The sequence below is a fragment of the Molossus molossus genome, unplaced genomic scaffold (genome assembly GCF_014108415.1).
Source record: "Molossus molossus isolate mMolMol1 unplaced genomic scaffold, mMolMol1.p scaffold_m16_p_36, whole genome shotgun sequence".
NCBI classification, from domain to species: Eukaryota; Metazoa; Chordata; class Mammalia; order Chiroptera; family Molossidae; genus Molossus; species Molossus molossus.
This window is the reverse complement of record NW_023425373.1, coordinates 161175-168856: the sequence shown is the minus strand read 5'-3', so window position 1 is coordinate 168856 and position 7682 is coordinate 161175. Positions and strand designations below refer to the sequence as shown.

General features: G+C 52.4%; 1 pseudogene; it reads right to left on the bottom strand.

The window, feature by feature from the left end:
* Positions 1–2027: 2027 nt before the first annotated feature.
* LOC118643437 lies at positions 2028–2715 on the bottom strand (annotated as a pseudogene).
* Positions 2716–7682: the final 4967 nt, after the last annotated feature.

The following is a 7682-nucleotide window of genomic DNA, read 5'->3' as shown; positions in this document are numbered from 1 at the left end:
TTGGCGTTCTGCTGTTTTTGGCTCCCTCTACGGGTTTGCATGAGCCTGGGTGGGCCCACGTTAAAACTACCATCAAATCTTACTTTTCTGGGTAGACTTGCAAGCCCAGGAAAGGTTCAGTTATCCTCTAGCTTTTTCCTGGTGGCTAGTAGTCTCAGTTACTCAGTTCCTTGGAATGTAGCCCTGTTGTTCTGCTTAAGAGGATTTCCAGAGGGTGGGATAGATGCTGGTTATTAATGAGCCTCAATTTGCATTTCTTTGCCTCACCTTGGAAAGGCTGAATCTCCGAGGGGTGGGGCTACTGCTCTTTCCCACAGCTCTGGAAAGGAGCACACTGGCCATCGTCCTTTGTGGCTGTAACTCAGCAAAAACTCTGAGTGCCCTCCAAATCCCAGGTGTCCCCTCAGAGTTCCGCCCAGTCTGCTCTCCCTCTGCTATAGCCCCTAGATGAGTGGCTGTGGCCATTTTAGCGCTCTGTCCTGGCTCTCCGCTGTGGAGTGGGCTTGGTCTTTATTCCTCAAGGGCACTGCTCACAGCTAAGACTGCTGCTGTCGATGTGCTCCCAGCCCACCACCCTCTCGTGCCTCTGCAGATTTTACCAGTGTCCCTGGTTATATGGTCCTGTCATGCTGCTTTTCTCTTGCTTTTTCTGAGGATTTATCTTTATTTTAGTTGTAATTCTCGTTTGGTCCTGGGAGATCATCTGTGTAGCTTCTATTCACTCCGCCTCCATTTTCACATCCTCTATGCCTATCTTGTGCACAGCTGGGTTGCACAGGCCTTTCTGGTGCCCCCTTGCCCTGCAGGTCCTGCAGGTAACGGGATCGCACAATCCCTTTGGGGACCTGGCTATATGCCTATGTTATGGGCTGCCGGGTTGCACAGGCCTCTCTGGTGCCCCCACACCCTGAAGGTCTAGGGGATGGGCAGCTGGATGGCACCCGTCTTTCTTGGGCTCTGGCTCCCCACTTCTCTTGTGAACTACTGGACTGCACAGGCCTCTGTGGAGCCCCAGGTCCCGCAGCTGGAGGCTGGGGAGTGCTGCCCTGTGGGGCTCACCTCCTGCTCAGATTTTGCTGTAGTTTTCTTAAGTATCATCTTAAACTACATGGATGTCCATTAAATACCACAGTTAAACATACCAAAGAAGAAGCCCCATTGTCAAAATGCTCTCTTAACCCAGACATATCAAACCCACCCTTTGTGGACCTTCTGCAACCCCCTTTTATTTTTTAGTTTTCAGGGTTTTTTTTTTTTTCTGTTTCTTCATATATATATATTTTGTTGTTGTTGTTGTTTCTCATACAGAGTGAGGGGGAGAGAGAGAAAGAGAGAGGATGCGCGAAACATTGACTTGAAGGGGTCACATCGTGTGGCTGCCACCTGCACAACCAACCAGGGCCGGGGACAAACCGCAACCGAGGTACGTGTCCTTAGTGGGAACCAAACTGGGGTCTCTCTGGACCACAGGTTGATGCTCTAACCGCTGAGCCAAAACGGCCAGGGCTTTTTATTCTCTTTTTTTAAACTAGAAGGTACACAGATACATATTGGTAAATGCTGATGGTCAGTATCAACTTAGAGACACAGTGTCACCTCTCAGCCCGGTAGGCAGAGGGAGCAGGGGAAACTAGACTTCTGTGCACAGGGGGCCTGGCCCCTGCCCTTCTGGCAGAGCTGAGGGAGCAGAGGGTTTCTTTCTTCCCATTGAGCCTGTGGTGCTGATTCCATCAAGTTTTTGTTGAGACAAGAAGGGATAAAAAGGAATTTCGAACAGAAAGGGGCAGAGATTCTTTGCCCACTGTATTCTGCTCAAGATCCTCTCCACAGATAAAGTGAGAACCATGCTATAAAGGAGAGGAAAGAGACTCAAAAACAGGGTGACGGAGCACAAGAGGAAAAAAAAAATACTGCAACTCGCTCCCAGGGATGGGAGAGAATTAAAAAGGATGGAATCCATCAGTGTTCCATTAGTGATCTTCTTCATCTCCCTCTCCTTCCTCCCTTCAGCATCCTCTTCATCTTCTTCACTGCATCTCCATACCGTTCCTCATCAATATCTTCCAACCCTTCTCCTCTTCTCCATCATCAGCATCTTCTTCACCTGCATCCTCATCCTCTTCCTCATCAATATCTTCCAACCCTTCCTCCTCCTCTCCATCATCATTATCTTCTCCTTCCCCTCCCTCATCATCCTGGTCAGGAAACAGGTAGCACCGTAGTGGCCCAACGTCATCTCTGATGACCCTTCCCCTCATCTGCACCTCGTCAGGATGGTCAGTGAACCCAGCTTGCTCTTGCTGTCCCTTCCTGCTGGCTTCAGTCTGGGTCGGCCTGCATCCAGACCTTTCCAGATTTCCATTTGACTTCAGTGACCTTTGAAGATGGACCCCACTCTCATCCAGATGAAATTCTTTGGAGAGAACTTTGTTTTCAAAGCAAGGATTCTCATTCAAATAGAGTTCCGTTCTGTAGCTTAATTTCATATCTTCAGACGCTGTCACCCGAACGCCTGTCATACGAGACGTGTCCTTCGTCTTTCTCCCCGGCAGTGCAGACACTGTGGGTGGTTGACAAAAGCCATTACCCCAAATTGGGGATTTGGGTGATCAGTCCTGACCGCTTCCAAAAATGTGGTTGACGGAGGTTGTTCTGTTTCTGTTCTACTTTCAGAGTCCCTCCCTGGCTGTGCATGAAGTCTGTTTCCGTGTGCATGCCATCAGCGTGTCACCGCTTCTTGCTGTCCTTTCTCTGAGGTCCCCTGACCCTTGTGACTGGGGCATAGTTCCTCTTTGCTGACTGTGGCCACCTGTACCCAGGGTGCCACTCTGCTGCTCAGCTGTGGGGGTCGGGGATTGGGAGTGTGGGGGCAGGGAGGGGTGGGAGGGGCAGCGGCTTCCTCACCCACTCGTGCGGGCACTGGCCTGTCCAGCTGGCCACCCCTTGTGGCGCCCACTGCTCTCCCTCCTGTGGCCGCAAGCCGGAGGGGCTGGGCAGCGCTCGACCGCCTGGCTAAGGCTCCACCCAGCCCACAGCCTCCCTCCCACCTGCTCGGATGGGCGGCAGGGCACAGGTGCACAGGCCTGGCATATGTTCAAATGTTGAAAATTGGCTAAAGAGTAAAAGAGAAGTGGTCAGCCTCTAAGGAGAGCAAGAGAGGGGGGAGGGGGACAGCGACCCCAGGAAGGCTGGAGAACAGAGGTGCCTTCCGGCCGGGTTCCTTCTCTCTCCTGCCTGTTCTAGAGTTCACACCTACAGGGAGTCCCGGCACCAGCATGCTTCGGACCTGTGCCTCACCCGTGACAGCCTCTTCCTCCACGGTCAGCGGCATAAGCCCGGGGCCAGCTGCAGTCTCTGTGCGACAGCCCAGCTTCTTTTCAGCGCCTTCTAAGGCTTGTAGAGATCGCGACAGAAATGACCAAAGAGGCCAAACCAAAAGAGCAACGGAAGATGCTGTTAACTCACTGGTCAGGAAGGTAACTGATGAGGATATTCAACCACGTGGAAAGGGCCCCATTCCTGGAGCAGATGAGCTGCCGGCTGGGTCGCTTCCTGACACTCAGCCTGGACGACATACGACTACAGCCGTGCTCCGTGCCTGAAACACGCTCTCGGGCAGGCACTGTGCTGTAAGGTCCCCGTGACCTGGCATCAAGTCCACTGTCCCACCTGGGACCCAGTGCAGTCCCACCGGCCTGGGTCTCGCTATCCGGCTCCCAGGAACAGTTCCCGGGCACCTGAGGACACGGGCAGGGACGCGGGACACAGTGATCCGGAAGGTGAGATGCTGGGCGGTGCAGGACACCTTGGACCCTGGGGACAAAGTCGGGACCTACATAGGACATAATGAATACCTGGAGAGGAGGGTGGGGACAGAGGGGACACATTGGACACCTGGACAGGAGGTCAGGGATGGCGGAGGGCCTCACGGACACCGGAGACTGAGTACGGACCATGAAAGGCTGCCGCTGTGCGCCCCCAGCCCCTCCATGATGGAGGCGGGCACGTCCCCACAAAACGAGCACACCTGAGCTTGTGCCCAGGACGCACGTCAGCTTTCTGACGTCCTCAGTGCTGGTTTCCTGTGGCTCGGGAAGGAGTGAGGTGACTGTGTTTCCTGCACCCCCAGGGAAGGCACCTGTGTACCTCTCCCGGGCGGCAGTGGGCGAAGACCCTGGTTGGTTTTGGACCAAGGCTCTTTCCCATGGAGGAGGGAGAGTGGAGGGGAGTGGAAGGGAGGGGTCAAGGTCATCTCTGAGTCACGAGTGTCCAGTCTGGGTGGCACGAGTGGGCGCAGTCCACCTCCAATGGGCGCAGCACTGGGCACATGCGCATCTGAACGTGTGGATCTCAAGGGGCTGGGCCCCCAGAGGGTGAGGAGGTTTGCTGTGGAGTGCGGGCGCTCGGAGCCCCAGCCAGCAGGTCTGGGGTGCGGACGGGGGCGGTGCAGACCACTGCACTGCCGGTGCCACCTGCTCACCTCCGTGTGAGTGCTCTGGCCATGTGTCCTTTAAGTCTGATGGACTAAACCACAAATTAAACAAAGTATTCTTGAGTAAAGTTCTAGATCTGATTTTTTCTTTCAAAACAGGCACCTAGATTGGAAATTATATGGGGCAAAGAGGCTCAAATAACACATCCGTGCCCAACAGCTGAGTCAAGCTGGATCTGCTGCTGCCAAGGCCGTCCACGGCCGGCTCGCCGGAGCGCGCCGAGGGGTGTCCTTTCCCTGTGGAGAAAGCCTGTCATCCCTCTCCTACAGGCTCCTTCTTGTGGGCCGTGTGTGGAGGGGTGCAGGGGGGGGGGGAGGAGGAGCGCCAGGCAGCTGTTTCCTGGGCTGGTGAGGCGCAGGGCGAATATGAAGATGAGCAGCAGGCGCTGCGGAGGAGGAGGGCGGAGGCCGGTCTGAGCAGCAGCAGGCGAGTCCTACGCTCCATTGCTGCTCTCGATGCTGCTGGAAAACAGGCTCTTCCACGGGCCTTCAAGAAAGGCCTGCGAGGATCCAGGCACGGGAGTTTGTGGGGTGGCCAGCTGACTTACCTGTGATGAAAAATCAAAGGATCCCTCCTGGGTCTTCAGTGTTTCATGTTCCTGCATCCCGCCATGGAAAAAGTCCAACCTTGTCTTCATCAAGGCCGAGACAAGGCCAGGGTCCAGGGATTCTGCTTCACGTTGAAGCGTAGTCCTGTTGGGAGCCAGTGGGGTCTGCAGTATGGCCGGGGTAGACCCACAGGGTGGCAGGTCCCCGGCAGGAGACGGCACAATGGGGTGGGAGCAGGTTGCCAAGCGAGAGCCAGAGCTCTTTGCTCACCTGGGATGATGACCAGGAGCTTTGTCCAAATATCAACTTCCCAAGTTTTCGAGGGCTTCCAGTGGGATCCACCCCGGAGCCAAAAATGTTTCTCCCAGGTTAGACTGACAGGTCAAGCACCTCCCTCCACACCATTTCACTCCTGCTGTGCATGTCCTTACCTTCCCCTCACCCCTTCCCCACAATTCCATCCTGGAGGGGGAAGGAAGGGGTGCCCATCCTCCGCAGGGCAGGGCAATGCTGGGATCCCCTGGAGAGTGTGAAGCTGTAGCTTCCTGTGACGCACACACGCAGGCTCGTGCTCCCCAGCTGACCATGTCTGCTCCCCTTGCTCTCTTCTGTGACTGACTGGCTGCCCTGGTAACACCTAGTCAGGGCCCCTCCACAGGAGTGCGCCTCACAGGTGCACTTAGCAGCTGCAGTCCACAGGCGTCTCGCTCAGAGTCCCATCCACAGGGATTCTCTTTCCAGAGAACGCTGTCCACCTGTTTGCCCCACAGTTCAGCATCATGCCTTATGTTTTTTTCTCTAGGAAGAAAAATGCCTCACAGGCCAACTATTTTGACTCCTTTCTCTTTCGTTTTTAAGGGGAAACCCCCAAACCAACTGTTTTGGTTCTAAACCTGGCGCCTTGTACGAAGTCGGGTATGTTACTTCATCTAGCTGTGTAATATCTGAAAAAATCAAAGTCATAGTAGTGCTCAGCTGAGTCCACGTTCCGAGCGCCGAGGGGTCTCGCTGAGCCTGGCACACCGCGAGCGCTCGGTTACGTCTGTGGTCAGATCAGCCGGCCGATCTGAAACAGAGGAGACAGCAGGTAGCACGAGCATGGCAAAAGCACAGTTGACCTTGGTAAGCCTAAAGTGAAGGCTCGTCGGGCGTAGAGGTCAAAATGCGGCCAGAATGTGAACCCCTTAGCACGGCCCTTCCCAGCAGACACTCCACGTGGTCAGACAGGCCTGCGTTCAGAGTGCCCTCTACACCCCAAGCAGGTGCACGAGGCAGGTGGCGGTCCCTGGAGAACGTCACCCTGGGGCCAGAGTTTGACGGGACTTTCGCTTCACTGCCGACTTGTCCGGAGTCATGAGCTGGCAGGAGGCTCTAGCTGTGACCATGGCTCTTCCTGGCATCCTTACGCCTCTGTACGAACAGCTTCACACCGAGCAAACCATCTGGTTTGCCAACATCCATGCTTGTGTGAGCCCCACGGTTTGGGTGCAAGTTGGCTGGAACAGAAGCGTGTGGGCATCTGAAGGACCCGGGTAGTCGTCTCAGAGATGGGTGAGCAGAAGGTTAGGAGCCTGCAGAGCTGTCTCTTCTGCTTCTTCAGTTGACCCTTAAACAACCCAGGTATGAACTACATGGTCCACTTACATGCAGATTTTTTTTCAATAAATACTTTCTTTTTCTTCTGATTTACTTAATAACATTTTCTTTCTTCTAGTTTCTTTCTTCATTGTAAGAATACAATATGTAAATACATTAACATAAAACAGCTGTGAATTGTCTGATTATGTTATAGGTAAGGCTTCTGGTCAATAGCTTGTTAGCAGTGAAGTTTTGGGGAGTCAGAAGTTACAGGTTGATTTTCGACTGCTCAGGGTTAGCACCACTAACACCTATGTTCAAGGGTCAGCTGTACAATTAAATATGATCATTGTAAAGTAAAGCAAATAATAAAAAACACAAATAATTTAAAATTACTTTTAATTCTACCACCCAGTGAATATGCTTTTTTTGAAAATATGATCCATTTTTGGTTCATAGTTGTATATGGAAATAGAGATTTTGGTTTTATTTTCCGAAGCATGTCAGATGAATGAAATGTGAGCACCATATCATATGGAGACTTTATTTTTATTGAATTTATGGGGGTGACATGATTAATACAATTACATAGGTTTCAGGTATACAACTCCATAATGTATCCTCTGTATTTTGTATTGTGTGTTCACCACCCAAAATCAAGTCTCCTTCCATTGCCTTTTACCCCCCTTTACCCTCCTGACTCTCCCCACTCCCATTTCTCTCCGGTAATCACCATCCTGTTGTCTGTGTGTGAGGTGTTTTTTATTTTTTGCTTAATCCCTTTACCTATTTCACCCAGCCCCCAACCTCCTCTCCTCTGAGAGCTAGCTGTCTGTCTGTTCTCTGTATCTGAGTCTGTTTCTATTTTGTATGGTAATTTATTTTCTATACTAGATTCCAATATAAGTGAAATCATGTGGTATTTGTTTTTCTCTGACTGGCTTATTTTACTTAGCATAGTACCCTCCAGGTCCATCTATACCATTGCAAAAGGTAAGATTCCGTTCGTTTTTATTGCTGAGTAGTATTCCACTGTGTAAATGTACCACAGTGTTCTTATCCA